Raw genomic sequence first — 23449 nt, 5'->3', positions numbered from 1 at the left:
GCACTGGTGCCACCTTGCGTCTGGTTACCATGCGGCGTATCGTGCATTTTAAGGAGCCAGGTGGCCACTCCCAGCCATATGCCCCCAAACACAACCCACGGCCCTTTTCTCTGGCAAACAAAACTCAGCTGCCCCGCTTCCGGATGGCAGATTGCAGGAGGCACTTGGTACTATCAAACCAGCCCGACTTGGCACTGGTGCCACCTTTGGTCTGGGAACCATCCTGCGTATTGTGGATTGTCAGGAGACAGCCGACCACTCTCGGCCACAGACCCCAATCAAAAACAAAGGTCCGTTTCCCTGGCAAAAAAAACTCAGCTGCCCCGCTTCTGGATGGGAGATAGCAGGAGGCACTTGACACTGTCAAACGAGCCCCACTTTGTACTGGTGCCACCTTGGGTCTGGGAACCATGCTGCGTATCGTGGATTTTCAGGAGCCAGCCGGCCACTGCCAGCCACAGGCCCCCAAACAAAAACCACAGCTTTTTTCTCTGGCAAACAAAACTCAGCTGCCCCGCTTCTGGATGGCAGATTGCAGGAGCCACTTGGTACTATCAAACCAGCCCGACTAGGCACTGGTGCTACCTCTGGTCTGGGAACCATCCCGCGTATCGTGGATTCTAAGGAGCCAGTCGGCAACTCCCTGCCACAGGCCCCCCAACACAAACAACGGCCCGTTTCCCTGGCAAACAAAAGTAAGCTGCCCCGCTTCTGGATGGCAGATTGCAGGACGCACTTGGTACTATCAAACCAGCCCGACTTGGCACTGGTGCCACCTCTGGTCTGGGAACCATCCTGCGTATCGTGGATTCTAAGGAGCCAGCCGGCTACTCCCACCCACAGGCTCCCAAACACAAACAACGGCGCTTTTCCCTGGAAAACAAAACTCGCCTGCCAACTTTTTGATGGCAGATTGCAGGAGCCACTTGGTACTATCAAACCAGCCCAACTTGGCACTGGTGTCACCATGGGTCTGGTCACCATCCTGCCTATGGTAGCTTTTCAGGAGCCAGCCGGTCACCCTCAGCCATAGGCCCCGAGACAAAAACCTCGGCCCGTTTCCCTGGCAAAAAAAAGTAAGCTACCCCGCTTCTGGATGGCAGATTGCAGGACGCACTTGGTACTATCAAACCAGCCCAACTTGGCACTGGTGCCACCTTGGGTCTGGGAACCATCCTGCGTATCGTGGATTCTAAGGAGCCAGCCGGTCACTCCCAGCCACAGGACCCCAAACAAAATCAACGGCGCTTTTCCCTGGAAAACAAAACTCGCCTGCCAACATTTTGATGGCAGATTGCAGGAGCCACTTGGTACTATCAAATCAGCCCAACTTGGCACTGGTGCCACCATGGGTCTGGTCACCATCCTGCCTATCGTAGCTTTTCAGGAGCCAGCCGGTCACTCCCAGCTATAGGCCCCCAGACAAAAACCTCGGCCCCTTTCCCTGGCATACAAAAGTAAGCTACCCCGCTTCTGGATGGCAGATTGCAGGAGCCACTTGGTACTATCAAACCAGCCCGACTTGGCACTGGTGCCACCTCTGGTCTGGGAACCATCCTGCGTATCGTGGATTCTAAGGAACCAGCCGGTCACTCCCAGCTACAGGCCCCCAAACACAAACAACGGCGCTTTTCCCTGGAAAACAAAACTCGCCTGCCAACTTTTTGATGGCAGATTGCAGGAGCCACTTGCTACTATCAAATCAGCCCAACTTGGCACTGGTGCCACCATGGGTCTGGTCACCATCCTGCCTATCGTAGCTTTTCAGGAGCCAGCCGGTCACTCCCAGCCATACGCCCCCAGACAAAAAGCTCGGCCATTTTCCCTGGCAAACAAAAGTAAGCTACCCCGCTTCTGCATGGCAGATTGCAGGAGCCACTTTGCAGCATCAAACTAGCCCGACTTGGCACTGGTGCCACGTCAGGTCTGGGAACCATCCTGCGTATCGTGGATTCCAATTAGCAAGCCGGCCACTCCCAGCCACAGGCCCCCAAACACAAACAACGGCGCTTTTCCCTGGAAATCAAAACTCGCCTGCCAAATTTTTGATGGCAGATTGCAGGAGCCACTTGGTACTATCAAACCAGCCCAACTTGGCAGTGGTGCCACCATGGGTCTGGTCACCATCCTGCCTATCGTAGTTTTTCAGGAGCCAGCCGGTCACTCGCAGCCATAGGCCCCCAGACACAAAGCTCGGCCCGTTTCCCTGGCAAACAAAAGTAAGCTGCCCTGCTTCTGGATGGCAGATTGCAGGAACGACTTGGTACTATCAAACCAGCAAAACTTGGCACTGGTGCCACCTTGGGTCTGGATACCATGCTGCGTATCGTGGATTCTAAGGAGCCAGCCGGCCACTCCCAGCCACAGGCCCCCAAACACAAACAACGGCGCTTTTCCCTGGAAAACAAAACTCTCCTGCCAAATTTTGATGGCAGATTGCAGGAGCCACTTGGTTTTATCAAATCAGCCCAACTTGGCACTGGTGCCACCATGGGTCTGGTCACCATCCTGCCTATCGTAGCTTTTCAGGAGCCAGCCGGTCACTCCCAGCCATACGCCCCCAGACAAAAAGCTCGGCCCGTTTCCCTGGCAAACAAAAGTAAGCTACCCCGCTTCTGGATGGCAGATTGCAGGAACCACTTTGCACCATCAAACTAGCCCGTCTTGGCACTGGTCCCACCTTGGGTCTGGGAACCATCCTGCGTATCGTGGATTCTAATTAGCCAGCCGGCCACTCCCTACCACAGGCCCCCAAACACAAACAACTGCGCTTTTCCCTGGAAAACAAAACTCGCCTACCAACTATTTGATGGCAGATTACAGGAGCCACTTGGTACTATCAAATCAGCCCAACTTGGCACTGGTGCCACCATGGGTCTGGTCACCATCCTGCCTATCGTAACTTTTCAGGAGCCAGCCGGTCACTCCCAGCCATAGGTCCCCAGTCACAAACCTCGGCCCGTTTCCCTGGCAAACAAAAGTAAGCTGCCCCGCTTCTGGATGGCAGATTGCAGGAGCCACTTGGTACTATCAAACCAGCCCGACTTGGCACTGGTGCCACCTCTGGTCTGGGAACCATGCTGCGTATCGTGGATTTTAAGGAGCCAGTCGGCCACTCCCAGCCATACGCCTCCAAACACAAACAACGGTCCGTTTCCCTGGCAAACAAAAGTAAGCTGCCCCGCTTCTGGATGTCAGATTGCAGGAACCACTTGTTGCCAAGTTGGGGTGGTTTGATAGTACCAAGTGGCTCCTGCAATCTGCCATCAAAAAGTTTGCAAGCGAGTTTTGTTTTCCAGGGAAAAGCGCCGTTGTTTGTGTTTGGGGGCCTGTGGCTGGGAGTGGCCGCCTGTCCTCGTAGAATCTACGTTACGCAGCATGGTTCCCAGAGCCAAGGTTGCACCAGGGCCAAGTCGGGCAGGTTTGATAGTACCAAATGCATCCTGCAATCTGCCATCCAAAAGCGGGGCAATTTACTTTTGTTTGCCAGGGAAACGGGCCGAGGTTTGTGTCTGGGGGCCTATGGCAGGGAGTGACCGTCTGGCTCCTGAAAAGCTAAGATAGGCAGGATGTTTACCAGACCCATGGTGGCACCAGTGCCAAGTTGGGCTGATTTGATAGTACCAAGTGGCTCCTGCAATCTGCCATCCAGAAGCGGGGCAGCTTACTTTTGTTTTCCAGGGAAACGGGCCGAGGTTTGTGTCTGGGGGTCTATGGCTGGGAGTGACCGGCTGGCTCCTGAAAAGCTACGATAGGCAGGATGGTGACCAGACCCATGGTGGCACCAGTGCCAAGTTGGGCTGGTTTGATAGCACCAAGTGGCTCCTGCAATCTGCCATCAAAATGTTGGCAGGCGATTTTTGTTTTCCAGGGAAAAGCGCCGTTGTTTGTGTTTGGGCGCCTGTGGCTGGGAGTGGCCGGGTGGCTGCTTAGAATCCACGATACGCCGGATGGTTCCCAGACCCAAGGTGGCACCAGTGCCAAGTCGGGCTGGTTTGATGGTGCAAAGTGGCTCCTGCAATCTGCCATCCAGAAGCGGGGTAGCTTACTTTTGTTTGCCAGGGAAACGGGCCGAAATATTTGTCTAGGGGCCTCTGGCTGGGGGTGGCTGGCTTGCACCTGAAAAGCTACGATAGGCAGGATGGTGACCAGACCCATGGTGGCACCAGTGCCAAGTTGGGCTGATTTGATAAAACCAAGTGGCTCCTGCAATCTGCCATCAAATGTTTGGAAGGCGAGTTTTGTTTTCCAGGGAAAAGCACCGTTGTGTGTGTTTTGGGGCCTGTGGCTGGGAGTGGCCAGCTGGCTCCTTAGAATCCACGATACGCAGGATGGTTCCCAGACCCAAGGTGGCACCAGTGCCAAGTCAGGCTGGTTTGTTAGTACCAAGTGGTTCCTGCAATCTGCCATCCAGAAGCGGGGCAGCTGAATTTTGTTTGCCAGAGAAAAAGGCTGTTGTTTGTGTTTCGGGGCCTGTGGCTGGCAGTGGCCGGCTGGCTCCTTAAAATCCATGATACGCAGCATGGTTCCCAGACCCAAGGTGGCACCAGTGCCAAGTAGGGCTGGTTTCATAGTACCCAGTGGCTCCTGCAATCTCCCATCAGGAAGAGGGGCAGTTGAGTTTTGTTTTCCAGAGAAAAGGGCCGTGGTTTGTGTTTGGGGCCTATGGCTGAGAGTGACCGGCTGGCCCCTGAAAATCCACGATAGGAAGGATGGTTCCCAGATCCAAGGTGGCAGCAGTGCCATGTTGTGCTGGTGTGATAGTCCCAAGTGGCTCCTGCAATCTGCCATCCAGAAGCGGGGCAGCTGAATTTTGTTTGCCAGAGAAAAAGGCTGTGGTTTGTGTTTGGGGGCCTGTGGCTGGGAGTGGCCGGCTGGCTCCTGAAAATCCATGATACGCAGCATGGTTCCCAGACCCAAGGTGGCACCAGTGCCAAGTGGGGCTGGTTTCACAGTGTCAAGTGCCTCCTGCAATCTCCCATCCAGAAGCGGGGCAGCTGAGTTTTGTTTGCCTGTGAAACGGGCCGTTGTTTTTGATTGGGGTCTGTGGCCTAGAGTGTTCGGCTGGCTCCTGAAAACCCACAATACGCAGGATGGTTCCCAGACCCAAGGTGGCACCAGTGCCAAGTCGGGCTGGTTTGATAGTACCAAGTGGCTCCTGCAATCTGCCATCCAGAAGCGGTGCAGTTGAGTTTTGTTTGCCAGAGAAAAGGGCCGTGGGTTGTGTTTGGGGGCATATGGCTGGGAGTGGCCGGCTGTCTCATTAAAAAGATCGATACGCAGGATGGTTCCCAGAACCAAGGTGGCACCAGTGCCAAGTAGGGCTGTTTTTATAGTACCAAGTGCGTCCTGCAATTTGCCATCCAGAAGAGGGGCAGTTGAGTTTTGTTTGCCAGAGAATAGCGCCGTTGTTTGTGTTTGGGGGCTTGTGGCTGGGAGTGGCCGACTGGTGCCTTAGAATCTGTGTTACGCAGCATGGTTCCCAGACCAGAGGTGGCACCAGTGCCACGTCGGGCTGGTTTGATAGTACCAAGTGGCTCCTGCAATCTGCCATCCAGAAGCGGGGCAGCTTACTTTTGTTTGCCAGGGAAACGGGCCGAGGTTTGTGACTTGGGACCTATGGCTGGGAGTGACCGGCTGGCTCCTGGAAAGCTACAATAGGCAGGATGGTGACCAGACCCATGGTGGCACCAGTGCCAAGTTGGGCTGGTTTGATAGTACCAAGTGGCTTCTGCAATCTGCCATCAAAAAGTTGGCAGGCGAGTTTTGTTTTCCAGGGAAAAGCGCCGTTGTTTGTATTTGGGGGCCTATGGCTGGGAGTGGCCGGCTGGCTCCTTTGAACCCACGATACGCAGGATGGTTCCCAGACCAGAGGTGGCACCAGTGCCAAGTTGGGCTGGTTTGATACTACCAAGTGGCTCCTGCAATCTGCCATCCAGAAGCGGGGCAGCTTAATTTTGTTTGCCAGGGAAACGGGCCGTGGGTTTTGTATGGGGGCCTATAGCTGAGAGTGGCCGGCTGGCTCCTGAAAATCCACGCTAGGCAGCATGGTTCCCAGATGCAAGGTGGCACCAGTGCCAAGTCGGGCTGGTTTGATGGTGCAAAGTGGCTCCTGCAATCTGCCATCCAGAAGCGGGGCAGCTGATTTTTGTTTGCCAGAGAAAAATTCCGTGGATTGTTTTTGGGGGCATATTGCTGGGAGTGGCCGGCTGGCTCCTTAAAATGCTCGATACGCATGATGGTTCCCAGGTCCAAGGTGTCACCACTACCAAGTCGGCCTGCGGTTTTAGTATCAAGTTCATCCTGCAATTTGCCATCCAGAAGAGGGGCAGTTGAGTTTTGTTTGCCAGAGAAACGGGCCGAGGTTTCTGTTTGGGGACATATGGCTGAGAGTGGCCGGGTGGCCCCTGAATATCCACGATACACAGCATGGTTCCCAGATCCAAGGTGGCACCAGTGCCAAGTTGGGCTGGTTTGATAGTACCAAGTGTCTCCTGCAATCTGCCATCCAGAAGCGGGGCAGCTTACTTTTGTTTGCCAGAGAAATAGGCCTAGGTTTTTGTTTGGGGGCCTGTGGCTAGGAGTGGCCGGCTGGCTCCTAAGAATCCACGATACGCAGGATGTTTCCCAGACCCAAGGTGGCACCAGTGCCAAGTCGGGCTGGTTTGATAGTACCAAGTGGCTCCTGCAAACTCCATCAAAATGTTGGCAGACGTGTTTTGTTTTCCAGGGAACAGCGCCGTTGATTTTGTTTGGGGACCTGTGGCTGGGAGTGGCCGGCTGGCTCCTTAGAATCCACGATACGCAGGATGGTTCCCAGACCCAAGGTGGCACCAGTGCCAAGTCGGGCTGGTTTGATTACACCAAGTGGCTCCTGCAATCTGCCATCCAGAAGTGAGGCAGCTAAGTTTTGTTTGCCAGAAAAAAGGGCCGTGGTTTTTGTTGGGGGCCTGTGGCTGGGAGTAGCCGGCTGGCTCCTTAAAATCCACGATAGGCTGGATGGTTCCCAGACCCAAGGTGGCACCAGTGCCAAGTCGGGCTGGTTTGATAGTACCAAGTGGCTCCTGCAATCTGCCATCCAGAAGCGGTGCAGTTGAGTTTTGTTTGCCAGAGAAAAGGGCCGTGGGTTGTGTTTGGGGGCATATGGCTGGGAGTGGCCGGCTGTCTCATTAAAAAGATCGATACGCAGGATGGTTCCCAGAACCAAGGTGGCACCAGTGCCAAGTCGGGCTGTTTTTATAGTACCAAGTGCGTCCTGCAATTTGCCATCCAGAAGAGGGGCAGTGGAGTTTTGTTTGCCAGAGAATAGCGCCGTTGTTTGTGTTTGGGGGCTTGTGGCTGGGAGTGGCCGACTGGCGCCTTAGAATCTGTGTTACGCAGCATGGTTCCCAGACCAGAGGTGGCACCAGTGCCAAGTTGGGCTGGTTTGATAGTACCAAGTGGCTCCTGCAATCTGCCATCCAGAAGCGGGGCAGCTTACTTTTGTTTGCCAGGGAAACGGGCCGAGGTTTGTGACTGGGGACCTATGGCTGGGAGTGACCGGCTGGCTCCTGGAAAGCTACAATAGGCAGGATGGTGACCAGACCCATGGTGGCACCAGTGCCAAGTTGGGCTGGTTTGATAGTACCAAGTGGCTCCTGCAATCTGCCATCAAAAAGTTGGCAGGCCAGTTTTGTTTTCCAGGGAAAAGCGCCGTTGTTTGTATTTGGGGGCCTGTGGCTGGGAGTGGCCAGCTGGCTCCTTTGAACCCACGATACGCAGGATGGTTCCCAGACCCAAGGTGGCACCAGTGCCAAGTCGGGCTGGTTTGATACTACCAAGTGCGTCCTGCAATCTGCCATCCAGAAGCGGGGCAGCTTAATTTTGTTTGCCAGGGAAACGGGCCGTGGGTTTTGTATGGGGGCCTATAGCTGAGAGTGGCCGGCTGGCTCCTGAAAATCCACGCTAGGCAGCATGGTTCCCAGATGCAAGGTGGCACCAGTGCCAAGTCGGGCTGGTTTGATGGTGCAAAGTGGCTCCTGCAATCTGCCATCCAGAAGCGGGGCAGCTGATTTTTGTTTGCCAGAGAAAAATTCCGTGGATTGTTTTTGGGGGCATATTGCTGGGAGTGGCCGGCTGGCTCCTTAAAATGCTCGATACGCATGATGGTTCCCAGGTCCAAGGTGTCACCACTACCAAGTCGGCCTGCGGTTTTAGTATCAAGTTCATCCTGCAATTTGCCATCCAGAAGAGGGGCAGTTGAGTTTTGTTTGCCAGAGAAACGGGCCGAGGTTTCTGTTTGGGGACATATGGCTGAGAGTGGCCGGCTGGCCCCTGAATATCCACGATACACAGCATGGTTCCCAGATCCAAGGTGGCACCAGTGCCAAGTTGGGCTGGTTTGATAGTACCAAGTGTCTCCTGCAATCTGCCATCCAGAAGCGGGGCAGCTTACTTTTGTTTGCCAGAGAAATAGGCCTAGGTTTTTGTTTGGGGGCCTGTGGCTAGGAGTGGCCGGCTGGCTCCTAAGAATCCACGATACGCAGGATGTTTCCCAGACCCAAGGTGGCACCAGTGCCAAGTCGGGCTGGTTTGATAGTACCAAGTGGCTCCTGCAAACTCCATCAAAATGTTGGCAGACGTGTTTTGTTTTCCAGGGAACAGCGCCGTTGATTTTGTTTGGGGACCTGTGGCTGGGTGTGGCCGGCTGGCTCCTTAGAATCCACGATACGCAGGATGGTTCCCAGACCCAAGGTGGCACCAGTGCCAAGTCGGGCTGGTTTGATTACACCAAGTGGCTCCTGCAATCTGCCATCCAGAAGTGAGGCAGCTAAGTTTTGTTTGCCAGAAAAAAGGGCCGTGGTTTTTGTTGGGGGCCTGTGGCTGGGAGTAGCCGGCTGGCTCCTTAAAATCCACGATAGGCTGGATGGTTCCCAGACCCAAGGTGGCACCAGTGCCAAGTCGGGCTGGTTTGATAGTACCAAGTGGCTCCTGCAATCTGCCATCCAGAAGCGGTGCAGTTGAGTTTTGTTTGCCAGAGAAAAGGGCCGTGGGTTGTGTTTGGGGGCATATGGCTGGGAGTGGCCGGCTGTCTCATTAAAAAGATCGATACGCAGGATGGTTCCCAGAACCAAGGTGGCACCAGTGCCAAGTCGGGCTGTTTTTATAGTACCAAGTGCGTCCTGCAATTTGCCATCCAGAAGAGGGGCAGTGGAGTTTTGTTTGCCAGAGAATAGCGCCGTTGTTTGTGTTTGGGGGCTTGTGGCTGGGAGTGGCCGACTGGCGCCTTAGAATCTGTGTTACGCAGCATGGTTCCCAGACCAGAGGTGGCACCAGTGCCAAGTTGGGCTGGTTTGATAGTACCAAGTGGCTCCTGCAATCTGCCATCCAGAAGCGGGGCAGCTTACTTTTGTTTGCCAGGTAAACGGGCCGAGGTTTGTGACTGGGGACCTATGGCTGGGAGTGACCGGCTGGCTCCTGGAAAGCTACAATAGGCAGGATGGTGACCAGACCCATGGTGGCACCAGTGCCAAGTTGGGCTGGTTTGATAGTACCAAGTGGCTCCTGCAATCTGCCATCAAAAAGTTGGCAGGCGAGTTTTGTTTTCCAGGGAAAAGCGCCGTTGTTTGTATTTGGGGGCCTGTGGCTGGGAGTGGCCAGCTGGCTCCTTTGAACCCACGATACGCAGGATGGTTCCCAGACCCAAGGTGGCACCAGTGCCAAGTCGGGCTGGTTTGATACTACAAAGTGCGTCCTGCAATCTGCCATCCAGAAGCGGGGCAGCTTAATTTTGTTTGCCAGGGAAACGGGCCGTGGGTTTTGTTTGGGGGCCTATGGCTGAGAGTGGCCGGCTGGCTCCTGAAAATCCACGCTAGGCAGCATGGTTCCCAGATGCAAGGTGGCACCAGTGCCAAGTCGGGCTGGTTTGATGGTGCAAAGTGGCTCCTGCAATCTGCCATCCAGAAGCGGGGCAGCTGATTTTTGTTTGCCAGAGAAAAATTCCGTGGATTGTTTTTGGGGGCATATTGCTGGGAGTGGCCGGCTGGCTCCTTAAAATGCTCGATACGCATGATGGTTCCCAGGTCCAAGGTGTCACCACTACCAAGTCGGCCTGCGGTTTTAGTATCAAGTTCATCCTGCAATTTGCCATCCAGAAGAGGGGCAGTTGAGTTTTGTTTGCCAGAGAAACGGGCCGAGGTTTCTGTTTGGGGACATATGGCTGAGAGTGGCCGGCTGGCCCCTGAATATCCACGATACACAGCATGGTTCCCAGATCCAAGGTGGCACCAGTGCCAAGTTGGGCTGGTTTGATAGTACCAAGTGTCTCCTGCAATCTGCCATCCAGAAGCGGGGCAGCTTACTTTTGTTTGCCAGAGAAATAGGCCTAGGTTTTTGTTTGGGGGCCTGTGGCTAGGAGTGGCCGGCTGGCTCCTAAGAATCCACGATACGCAGGATGTTTCCCAGACCCAAGGTGGCACCAGTGCCAAGTCGGGCTGGTTTGATAGTACCAAGTGGCTCCTGCAAACTCCATCAAAATGTTGGCAGGCGTGTTTTGTTTTCCAGGGAACAGCGCCGTTGATTTTGTTTGGGGGCCTGTGGCTGGGAGTGGCCGGCTGGCTCCTTAGAATCCACGATACGCAGGATGGTTCCCAGACCCAAGGTGGCACCAGTGCCAAGTCGGGCTGGTTTGATTACACCAAGTGGCTCCTGCAATCTGCCATCCAGAAGTGAGGCAGCTAAGTTTTGTTTGCCAGAAAAAAGGGCCGTGGTTTTTGTTGGGGGCCTGTGGCTGGGAGTGGCCGGCTGGCTCCTTAGAATCCACCATACGCAGGATGGTTCCCAGACCCAAGGTGGCACCAGTGCCAAGTCGGGCTGGTTTGATAGTCCCAAGTGACTCCTGCAAACTGCCATCCAGAAGCGGGGCAGCTGACTTTTGTTTGCCAGGGAAATGGGCCGTTGTTTGTGTTTGGGGGCCTGTGGCTGGGAGTGTTCGGCTGGTTCCTGAATATGTACGATACGCAGGATTGTTCCCAGACCCAAGGTGGCACCAGTGCCAAGTCGGGCTGGTTTGATGGTGCAAAGTGGCTCCTGCAATCTGCCATCCAGACGCGGGGCAGCGGATTTTTGTTTCCATGAGAAATGGTCCGTGGTTTGTTTTTGGGGGTATATGGCTGGGCCTGGCCGGCTGGCTCCTTAAAAAGCTCGATATGCAGGATGGTTCCCTGACACAAGGTGGCACCAGTGCCACGTCGGGCGGTTTTCGTAGTACAAAGTGCGTCCTAAAATTTGCCATCCAGAAGAGGGGCAGTTGAGTTTTGTTTGCCAGAGAAAAGGTCCGTGGTTTGTTTTTGGGGGCATATGGCTGAGAGTGGCTGGCTGGCCCCTGAAAATCCACGATACACAGGATGGTTCCCAGATCCAAGGTGGCACCTGTGCCAAGTCGGGCTGATTTGATAGTACTAAGTAGCTCCTGCAATCTGCCATCCAGAAGCGGGGCAGCTTACTTTTGTTTGCCAGGGAAACGGGCCGAGGTTTCTGTTTGGGGGCCTATGGCTGAGAGTGACCGGCTGGCTCCTGAAAAGCTACAATAGGCAGGATGGTGACCAGACCCATGGTGGCACCAGTGCCAAGTTGGGCTGGTTTGATAGTACCAAGTGGTTCCTGCTATCTGCCATCCAGAAGCAGGGCAGCTGAGTTTTGTTTGCCAGAGAAAAGGGCCTTGGTTTGTGTTTGGGGGCATATGGCTGGGTGTGGCCAGCTGGCTCCTTAAAATGCACGATATGCAACATGGCTCCCAGACCCAAGGTGGCACCAGTGCCAAGTTGGGCTGGTTTGATAGTACCAAGTGGCTCCTGCAATCTTCCATGATCACGTGGAGAAATACTTTCTGGTTTCAGCCTCATGCTCTTTCTTCTCTCCCTCAACTTCTCTATCACCTCTCATCTGGTTCACATGCGCTGTCTTCAAGGTCCACAGGCTACTTTTCACAGAATCTTCTGGCCTGATGAAGTAAGAATGATGAATAGAACAGAGCTGGGATCTATTTTCCAGTTTGGATAAAATGCATTCTGCACACAAATCCAAGGAGAACGGGCTGCCCCGATGCCCAGAAAATCTTTCACTCCTGCTAGTGTTCTACGTCAACCGCAACTTAGTCTGAAAGAAAAGCTTTTTCTCTGAGAGCATCTGAGAGGATTGCATGAAGCACTGATATCTGACATATGCAATTTTGAATAGGAGAGGAAAAAGAAAATGGCAAGGAGTTTTTAATTTTAGTGGTTTCAATTTTAATTTCCGTGCACTTTTTCAAAACTTGTCAGCTCAAATGCCCATCAACATCTTTTAGTCATCTGTAAGTCAATATTCATATAAAATGTGCTTCAAATCCAAAGAATTTCAAATTTGCACTCCAAGCTTCTATGCCTAGATTTATGATTTCCTACACATATTAGATGAAAGGAAGGCCTTTTTTACTGTGGGAGTGCTGGAACACTGGAACAGGTTGCCCAGAGAAGTTGTGGGTGTCCCATCCCTGAAAGTATTCAAGGTCACCTTGGACGGGGCTTGGAGCAGCAACAAAGGAGAAGCTTGATGGTAGAGAAACAAAGTTGGACTATAGAAGAAACTCGGATTGAAGTATAGGATCAAGTTTTCTCTCAGCTCTTGGGGTAAATTCAAAGTTGTACAAAATGACATTTATCTGTGCTATTCACTACTGTAACAGAAAGTTTCATGAAAACTGTACAGAAGATAGTAAATTTTAAAAGAGATAAGAATTACAGCATAAAATCCATGGGATAGGTTACAACATGAGACACTCTCTAAGAGAAAATCTCTTTGTTTCAGCACTTCATCGGGGTAAGATTTCATGAAGTGCCAAAGAAGGCGGCAAAATATCATTCGGGACATTATTTACTGGAATTCAGCCTGGCCATTAGTAGGAACTGCCTTTGAACATATCATGTAGATATACCACACACGCTTTCCCTTCACTGAAAAATTACTGTTTACAACAAATAAGCAATTGACGATCAAAATTGATTGAAAGCATCTTAAACATGTCAAGTATTTCATTGTAGATGATCTGTGATCCAAATGCTTCTTCCACCTTCGAGAGGGACAGAAGAATTCTTCCATATCATGATGGTTTAAAATTGTATCAACCAATGTTTTCTGCTGAAAAGATATCATCTATTTTTTTCTATTTTTGGAAGAAAATATTCCTAGACATACAACAGGTGAGAACTAAGTAATTTTAAAGAAACAAATGAAATGAAAATATTCTGTAAATAGAATGAAATGAAAAGCTGTGTTTTAAATAGGAGCTAAATATTAAACAGAATTTTTGTACCAGGCATTTGAATTACTGCACCAGCTCTTTTGCCCATCAAGAGAGGCATTTAGCATTTCAGTCTTTTCCAAGGTGTTCATGATCTGCTATGCTGATCTCTGTGTGTGCCTAGGTGTGTGTGGAGGGGGGGGCATATGAAGGGGAGTGTGTATGTTTGCTTTACAATTGTTGTGGCAGATTCATGCCTCAGCTCCACATTTTGTTTTAAAAAGGTCACACCGAGTGGATATGAAGTTTACTATCAACAAGAGATCGATTCCCAAATCATCCATTTGACTCTCCCTTATAAATCATGTGCTTTGTTGCATATTTTATCAAATATACTTTCAAGCCAGATGGAGGAAGGAGGATGTGGGAATCCCTCCACCATCTTGCAACTTTTATGTAAGTAGGTTTTCAAGAAAATCATCATTTCTCTTTTAAATATGTCTGGAACAGGCATGATGGTAGTGTCAACCTGTTGGAGTTTTTGTTGCTGGAAGAAGTTGTACAAAAGGATTGGTTTTTACATTGACCAGTTACTGAATCAAGCGCAGGAATACATTGGAAATTTAGCTGGGGGTTCCTTTTCCCAGCAGACTACTTCTAGAACGAGCTTGTACACTGAAGCTGACTCTTTTGCTCTCTTTTTGTTTCTTTCCTATTTTCTTGGCTTCTTTGCCACTATCTAGACAATTTTGGAACTTTGTTCCCAACTAAAATGGTTTCAATAGTCTGATTGTGATCATACATTTTTACAAGGAATTTTTAAAATCTTTCCTCGAGTCCAGAAAGTCAAGGACTTAGATCTTTTTCTTCCCTTATCAATATTGCCATGAAATTGATAAATAAAGACCAACTCTTTATTTTTGTTTTTAACCCACGTAGATAATTCCCATCCATTAATCCATTTTGTGGACCAATAGCTGCCATTCTGATGGAAGCTGTCACTTCTTAACAATAGGCATTCTGTGACTATGTTGACTGCACTTTGGGTGAAGATCCTAACTGGTCTTAGATATACATAGGGAGAAATTTGCTCAGCCAGTGTCAGTCTTAAGCATGCGTATCAGAAGATCTTTCTAGAGCTGGGAATTTTCCCATGAAAGGGATTCAGTTAGGGAAGAGACACTTGTGCCAGAGTTTTACATTCTTCTTGAACACTGCTTAAGGAACTTAGATGCCATGTCCATTTGGATCTCTGTCTGCACAGAACTTTGTCATGCCAGCGCTTTGAAATGCATCTTGAAGAGAATTCACTAGCACAGAATGAAAGAGAGTGGAAGGGGTTGGTGGGGCTAACCAGGCCCAACCCCCCTGCCTAAACCAGGATACCTAGAGCCTCTTGCCCAGGATTCTATCTGGGTGTACTTTTAATGTCTTCAAAGATCCAGGCTCCACAATCTTTCTGGGCAGTCTGTGCCGTGGTTCAGTCACCCTGACAGTAAAGAAACATTTACTGATGTTCAAAGGCAATCTCCTGTATTTCAGTGTGTGCCCACTGCCTCTTGTCTTTTCCCTCAGCATCACTGAAAAGACACTGATTCCCTCCCCTTTGCACTATTGCTTCCATATGTATGTGTGATGCCATGTAGAGGTATGTCAAAAACCTCCCTGAAGCCCAGGCAGATAATATTCCCTTCATCTACCAGTCAAGTTGATTCATCAGAGGAGTTTAAAGTGATGTTCAGCATGAAATTCCCCTGAAAAATCATGCTAACTACATTATTTGGTCATCTGTCATGTGCCTGGCAAGGATTTCCAGGAAGAGCTGCTTCATCAACTTCCTGGGGATAAAAAAGAGGCTGGCTGGTTTGTACTATGGCGAGTCCTCTTAATTGCCTTTTTTGAAGATGGGTGTCATTTGCTAACATCCACTCTTTAGCTCCTCTTCTCATCTACACCTCGGCAAAAAGCTTTTCCACTATGTCTGGCTAGGAAAAACTGTGCCAGCACAGAAAACATCTCCCATCGTGTTCTAGAAGTTGCACGGATGTCTGCCAAGTGTTTGGCAGGAAGAAAAGAAAAGTTGTCCAAAACAGCTTCCAATCGAATGTTCCTGTGATTGAAAAAGTCAGGAGAGTGCAAAGGTACTGTTTTCTATCAGTTGGCAAGGTGCGCACACAATCGCAGTGTTGTACAGCTTGCTTCTTCACCTTCCCGAAGCTGCCGCTCTCGCCGGCTGCCGGAGCCCAAGAAGCGGCTTCTTCGCGCAAAGACGATTGTGCCGCTCACAGTGCTCTCCTTAGCGCGGCTTCTGCCGAAAGACGCCCGGCAGCGGCTCTTACCTCCGGAGAGCATCCTACCTTCGTCTTTAGCTCCTCTTCTCATCTACACCTCGGCAAAACGCTTTTCCACTATGTCTGGCTAGGAAAAACTGTGCCAGCACAGAAAACATCTCCCATCGTGTTCTAGAAGTTGCACGGATGTCTGCCAAGTGTTTGGCAGGAAGAAAAGAAAAGTTGTCCAAAACAGCTTCCAATCGAATGTTCCTGTGATTGGAAAAGTCAGGAGAGTGCAAAGGTACTGTTTTCTATCAGTTGGCAAGGTGCGCACACAATCCCAGTGTTGTACAGCTTGCTTCTTCACCTTCCCGAAGCTGCCGCTCTCGCCGGCTGCCGGAACCGAAGAAGCGGCTTCTTCGCGCAAAGACGATTGTGCCGCTCACAGGGCTCTCCTTAGCGCGGCTTCTGCCGAAAGACGCCCGGCAGCGGCTCTTACCTCCGGAGAGCATCCTACCTTCGTCTTTCGCGTCTTTTGTAGTCTACATCTTAGCAAAACGCTTTTCCACTATGTCTGGCTAGGAAAAACTGTGCCAGCACAGAAAACATCTCCCATCGTGTTCTAGAAGTTGCACGGATGTCTGCCAAGTGTTTGGCAGGAAGAAAAGAAAAGTTGTCCAAAACAGCTTCCAATCGAATGTTCCTGTGATTGGAAAAGTCAGGAGAGTGCAAAGGTACTGTTTTCTATCAGTTGGCAAGGTGCGCACACAATCCCAGTGTTGTACAGCTTGCTTCTTCACCTTCCCGAAGCTGCCGCTCTCGCCGGCTCCCGGAACCGAACAATCGGCTTCTTCGCGCAAAGACGATTGTGCCGCTCACAGGGCTCTCCTTAGCGCGGCTTCTGCCGAAAGACGCCCGGCAGCGGCTCTTACCTCCGGAGAGCATCCTACCTTCGTCTTTCGCGTCTTTTGTAGTCTACATCTTAGCAAAACGCTTTTCCACTATGTCTGGCTAGGAAAAACTGTGCCAGCACAGAAAACATCTCCCATCGTGTTCTAGAAGTTGCACGGATGTCTGCCAAGTGTTTGGCAGGAAGAAAAGAAAAGTTGTCCAAAACAGCTTCCAATCGAATGTTCCTGTGATTGGAAAAGTCAGGAGAGTGCAAAGGTACTGTTTTCTATCAGTTGGCAAGGTGCGCACACAATCCCAGTGTTGTACAGCTTGCTTCTTCACCTTCCCGAAGCTGCCGCTCTCGCCGGCTCCCGGAACTGAAGAAGCGGCTTCTTCGCGCAAAGACGATTGTGCCGCTCACAGGGCTCTCCTTAGCGCGGCTTCTGCCGAAAGACGCCCGGCAGCGGCTCTTACCTCCGGAGAGCATCCTACCTTCGTCTTTCGCGTCTTTTGTAGTCTACATCTTAGCAAAACGCTTTTCCACTATGTCTGGCTAGGAAAAACTGTGCCAGCACAGAAAACATCTCCCATCGTGTTCTAGAAGTTGCACGGATGTCTGCCAAGTGTTTGGCAGGAAGAAAAGAAAAGTTGTCCAAAACAGCTTCCAATCGAATGTTCCTGTGATTGGAAAAGTCAGGAGAGTGCAAAGGTACTGTTTTCTATCAGTTGGCAAGGCGCGCACACAATCCCAGTGTTGTACAGCTTGCTTCTTCACCTTCCCGAAGCTGCCGCTCTTGCCGGCTGCCGGAGCCCAAGAAGCGGCTTCTTCGCGCAAAGACGATTGTGCCGCTCACAGTGCTCTCCTTAGCGCGGCTTCTGCCGAAAGACGCCCGGCAGCGGCTCTTACCTCCGGAGAGCATCCTACCTTCGTCTTTCGCGTCTTTTGTAGTCTACATCTTAGCAAAACGCTTTTCCACTATGTCTGGCTAGGAAAAACTGTGCCAGCACAGAAAACATCTCCCATCGTGTTCTAGAAGTTGCACGGATGTCTGCCAAGTGTTTGGCAGGAAGAAAAGAAAAGTTGTCCAAAACAGCTTCCAATCGAATGTTCCTGTGATTGGAAAAGTCAGGAGAGTGCAAAGGTACTGTTTTCTATCAGTTGGCAAGGTGCGCACACAATCCCAGTGTTGTACAGCTTGCTTCTTCACCTTCCCGAAGCTGCCGCTCTCGCCGGCTGCCGGAGCCCAAGAAGCGGCTTCTTCGCGCAAAGACGATTGTGCCGCTCACAGTGCTCTCCTTAGCGCGGCTTCTGCCGAAAGACGCCCGGCAGCGGCTCTTACCTCCGGAGAGCATCCTACCTTCGTCTTTCGCGTCTTTTGTAGTCTACATCTTAGCAAAACGCTTTTCCACTATGTCTGGCTAGGAAAAACTGTGCCAGCACAGAAAACATCTCCCATCGTGTTCTAGAAGTTGCACGGATGTCTGCCAAGTGTTTGGCAGGAAGAAAAGAAAAGTTGTCCAAAACAGCTTCCAATCGAATGTTCCTGTGATTGGAAAAGTCAGGAGAGTGCAAAGGTACTGTTTTCTATCAGTTGGCAAGGTGCGCACACAATCCCAGTGTTGTACAGCTTGCTTCTTCACCTTCCCGAAGCTGCCGCTCTCGCCGGCTCCCGGAACCAAAGAATCGGCTTCTTCGCGCAAAGACGATTGTGCCGCTCACAGGGCTCTCCTTAGCGCGGCTTCTGCCGAAAGACGCCCGGCAGCGGCTCTTACCTCCGGAGAGCATCCTACCTTCGTCTTTCGCGTCTTTTGTAGTCTACATCTTAGCAAAACGCTTTTCCACTATGTCTGGCTAGGAAAAACTGTGCCAGCACAGAAAACATCTCCCATCGTGTTCTAGAAGTTGCACGGATGTCTGCCAAGTGTTTGGCAGGAAGAAAAGAAAAGTTGTCCAAAACAGCTTCCAATCGAATGTTCCTGTGATTGGAAAAGTCAGGAGAGTGCAAAGGTACTGTTTTCTATGAGTTGGCAAGGTGCGCACACAATCCCAGTGTTGCACAGCTTGCTTCTTCACCTTCCCGAAGCTGCCACTCTCAGGAGGTAAGAGCCGCTGCCGGGCGTCTTTCGGCAGAAGCCGCGCTAAGGAGAGCACTGTGAGCGGCACAATCGTCTTTGCGCGAAGAAGCCGCTTCTTGGGCTCCGGCAGCCGGCGAGAGCGGCAGCTTCTGGAAGGTGAAGAAGCAAGCTGTACAACACTGGGATTGTGTGCGCACCTTGCCAACTGATAGAAAACAGTACCTTTGCACTCTCCTGACTTTTCCAATCACAGGAACATTCGATTGGACGCTGTTTTGGACAACTTTTCTTTTCTTCCTGCCAAACACTTGGCAGACATCCGTGCAACTTCTAGAACACGATGGGAGATGTTTTCTGTGCTGGCACAGTTTTTCCTAGCCAGACATAGTGGAAAAGCGTTTTGCTAAGATGTAGACTACAAAAGACGCGAAAGACGAAGGTAGGATGCTCTCCGGAGGTAAGAGCCGCTGCCGGGCGTCTTTCGGCAGAAGCCGCGCTAAGGAGAGCCCTGTGAGCGGCACAATCGTCTTTGCGCGAAGAAGCCGCTTCTTGGGCTCCGGCAGCCGGCGAGAGCGGCAGCTTCGGGAAGGTGAAGAAGCAAGCTGTACAACACTGGGATTGTGTGCGCACCTTGCCAACTGATAGAAAACAGTACCTTTGCACTCTCCTGACTTTTCCAATCACAGGAACATTCGATTGGAAGCTGTTTTGGACAACTTTTCTTTTCTTCCTGCCAAACACTTGGCAGACATCCGTGCAACTTCTAGAACACGATGGGAGATGTTTTCTGTGCTGGCACAGTTTTTCCTAGCCAGACATAGTGGAAAAGCGTTTTGCTAAGATGTAGACTACAAAAGACGCGAAAGACGAAGGTAGGATGCTCTCCGGAGGTAAGAGCCGCTGCCGGGCGTCTTTCGGCAGAAGCCGCGCTAAGGAGAGCACTGTGAGCGGCACAATCGTCTTTGCGCGAAGAAGCCGCTTCTTGGGCTCCGGCAGCCGGCGAGAGCGGCAGCTTCGGGAAGGTGAAGAAGCAAGCTGTACAACACTGGGATTGTGTGCGCACCTTGCCAACTGATAGAAAACAGTACCTTTGCACTCTCCTGACTTTTCCAATCACAGGAACATTCGATTGGAAGCTGTTTTGGACAACTTTTCTTTTCTTCCTGCCAAACACTTGGCAGACATCCGTGCAACTTCTAGAACACGATGGGAGATGTTTTCTGTGCTGGCACAGTTTTTCCTAGCCAGACATAGTGGAAAAGCGTTTTGCTAAGATGTAGACTACAAAAGACGCGAAAGACGAAGGTAGGATGCTCTCCGGAGGTAAGAGCCGCTGCCGGGCGTCTTTCGGCAGAAGCCGCGCTAAGGAGAGCACTGTGAGCGGCACAATCGTCTTTGCGCGAAGAAGCCGCTTCTTGGGCTCCGGCAGCCGGCGAGAGCGGCAGCTTCGGGAAGGTGAAGAAGCAAGCTGTACAACACTGGGATTGTGTGCGCACCTTGCCAACTGATAGAAAACAGTACCTTTGCACTCTCCTGACTTTTCCAATCACAGGAACATTCGATTGGAAGCTGTTTTGGACAACTTTTCTTTTCTTCCTGCCAAACACTTGGCAGACATCCGTGCAACTTCTAGAACACGATGGGAGATGTTTTCTGTGCTGGCACAGTTTTTCCTAGCCAGACATAGTGGAAAAGCGTTTTGCCGAGGTGTAGATGAGAAGAGGAGCTAAAGACGAAGGTAGGATGCTCTCCGGAGGTAAGAGCCGCTGCCGGGCGTCTTTCGGCAGAAGCCGCGCTAAGGAGAGCCCTGTGAGCGGCACAATCGTCTTTGCGCGAAGAAGCCGCTTCTTGGGCTCCGGCAGCCGGCGAGAGCGGCAGCTTCGGGAAGGTGAAGAAGCAAGCTGTACAACACTGGGATTGTGTGCGCACCTTGCCAACTGATAGAAAACAGTACCTTTGCACTCTCCTGACTTTTCCAATCACAGGAACATTCGATTGGAAGCTGTTTTGGACAACTTTTCTTTTCTTCCTGCCAAACACTTGGCAGACATCCGTGCAACTTCTAGAACACGATGGGAGATGTTTTCTGTGCTGGCACAGTTTTTCCTAGCCAGACATAGTGGAAAAGCTTTTTGCCGAGGTGTAGATGAGAAGATGAGCTAAAGACGAAGGTAGGATGCTCTCCGGAGGTAAGAGCCGCTGCCGGGCGTCTTTCGGCAGAAGCCGCGCTAAGGAGAGCACTGTGAGCGGCACAATCGTCTTTGCGCGAAGAAGCCGCTTCTTGGGCTCCGGCAGCCGGCTAGAGCGGCAGCTTCGGGAAGGTGAAGAAGCAAGCTGTACAACACTGGGATTGTGTGCGCACCTTGCCAACTGATAGAAAACAGTACCTTTGCACTCTCCTGACTTTTTCAATCACAGGAACATTCGATTGGAAGCTGTTTTGGACAACTTTTCTTTTCTTCCTGCCAAACACTTGGCAGACATCCGTGCAACTTCTAGAACACGATGGGAGATGTTTTCTGTGCTGGCACAGTTTTTCCTAGCCAGACATAGTGGAAAAGCTTTTTGCCGAGGTGTAGATGAGAAGAGGAGCTAAAGAGTGGATGTTAGCAAATGACACCCATCTTCAAAAAAGGCAATTAAGAGGACTCGCCATAGTACAAACCAGCCAGCCTCTTTTTTATCCCCAGGAAGTTGATGAAGCAGCTCTTCCTGGAAATCCTTGCCAGGCACATGACAGATGACCAAATAATGTAGTTAGCATGATTTTTCAGGGGAATTTCATGCTGAACATCACTTTAAACTCCTCTGATGAATCAACTTGACTGGTAGATGAAGGGAATATTATCTGCCTGGGCTTCAGGGAGGTGTTTGACATACCTCTACATGGCATCACACATACATATGGAAGCAATAGTGCAAAGGGGAGGGAATCAGTGTCTTTTCAGTGATGCTGAGGGAAAAGACAAGAGGCAGTGGGCACACACTGAAATACAGGAGATTGCCTTTGAACATCAGTAAATGTTTCTTTACTGTCAGGGTGACTGAACCACGGCACAGACTGCCCAGAAAGATTGTGGAGCCTGGATCTTTGAAGACATTAAAAGTACACCCAGATAGAATCCTGGGCAAGAGGCTCTAGGTATCCTGGTTTAGGCAGGGGGGTTGGGCCTGGTTAGCCCCACCAACCCCTTCCACTCTCTTTCATTCTGTGCTAGTGAATTCTCTTCAAGATGCATTTCAAAGCGCTGGCATGACAAAGTTCTGTGCAGACAGAGATCCAAATGGACATGGCATCTAAGTTCCTTAAGCAGTGTTCAAGAAGAATGTAAAACTCTGGCACAAGTGTCTCTTCCCTAACTGAATCCCTTTCATGGGAAAATTCCCAGCTCTAGAAAGATCTTCTGATACGCATGCTTAAGACTGACACTGGCTGAGCAAATTTCTCCCTATGTATATCTAAGACCAGTTAGGATCTTCACCCAAAGTGCAGTCAACATAGTCACAGAATGCCTATTGTTAAGAAGTGACAGCTTCCATCAGAATGGCAGCTATTGGTCCACAAAATGGATTAATGGATGGGAATTATCTACGTGGGTTAAAAACAAAAATAAAGAGTTGGTCTTTATTTATCAATTTCATGGCAATATTGATAAGGGAAGAAAAAGATCTAAGTCCTTGACTTTCTGGACTCGAGGAAAGATTTTAAAAATTCCTTGTAAAAATGTATGATCACAATCAGACTATTGAAACCATTTTAGTTGGGAACAAAGTTCCAAAATTGTCTAGATAGTGGCAAAGAAGCCAAGAAAATAGGAAAGAAACAAAAAGAGAGCAAAAGAGTCAGCTTCAGTGTACAAGCTCGTTCTAGAAGTAGTCTGCTGGGAAAAGGAACCCCCAGCTAAATTTCCAATGTATTCCTGCGCTTGATTCAGTAACTGGTCAATGTAAAAACCAATCCTTTTGTACAACTTCTTCCAGCAACAAAAACTCCAACAGGTTGACACTACCATCATGCCTGTTCCAGACATATTTAAAAGAGAAATGATGATTTTCTTGAAAACCTACTTACATAAAAGTTGCAAGATGGTGGAGGGATTCCCACATCCTCCTTCCTCCATCTGGCTTGAAAGTATATTTGATAAAATATGCAACAAAGCACATGATTTATAAGGGAGAGTCAAATGGATGATTTGGGAATCGATCTCTTGTTGATAGTAAACTTCATATCCACTCGGTGTGACCTTTTTAAAACAAAATGTGGAGCTGAGGCATGAATCTGCCACAACAATTGTAAAGCAAACATACACACTCCCCTTCATATGCCCCCCCCTCCACACACACCTAGGCACACACAGAGATCAGCATAGCAGATCATGAACACCTTGGAAAAGACTGAAATGCTAAATGCCTCTCTTGATGGGCAAAAGAGCTGGTGCAGTAATTCAAATGCCTGGTACAAAAATTCTGTTTAATATTTAGCTCCTATTTAAAACACAGCTTTTCATTTCATTCTATTTACAGAATATTTTCATTTCATTTGTTTCTTTAAAATTACTTAGTTCTCACCTGTTGTATGTCTAGGAATATTTTCTTCCAAAAATAGAAAAAAATAGATGATATCTTTTCAGCAGAAAACATTGGTTGATACAATTTTAAACCATCATGATATGGAAGAATTCTTCTGTCCCTCTCGAAGGTGGAAGAAGCATTTGGATCACAGATCATCTACAATGAAATACTTGACATGTTTAAGATGCTTTCAATCAATTTTGATCGTCAATTGCTTATTTGTTGTAAACAGTAATTTTTCAGTGAAGGGAAAGCGTGTGTGGTATATCTACATGATATGTTCAAAGGCAGTTCCTACTAATGGCCAGGCTGAATTCCAGTAAATAATGTCCCGAATGATATTTTGCCGCCTTCTTTGGCACTTCATGAAATCTTACCC

This window comes from Melospiza melodia, chromosome 5 (assembly GCF_035770615.1).
Source record: "Melospiza melodia melodia isolate bMelMel2 chromosome 5, bMelMel2.pri, whole genome shotgun sequence".
Lineage (NCBI taxonomy): Eukaryota > Metazoa > Chordata > Aves > Passeriformes > Passerellidae > Melospiza > Melospiza melodia.
Note: the sequence above shows the minus strand (reverse complement) of the source record.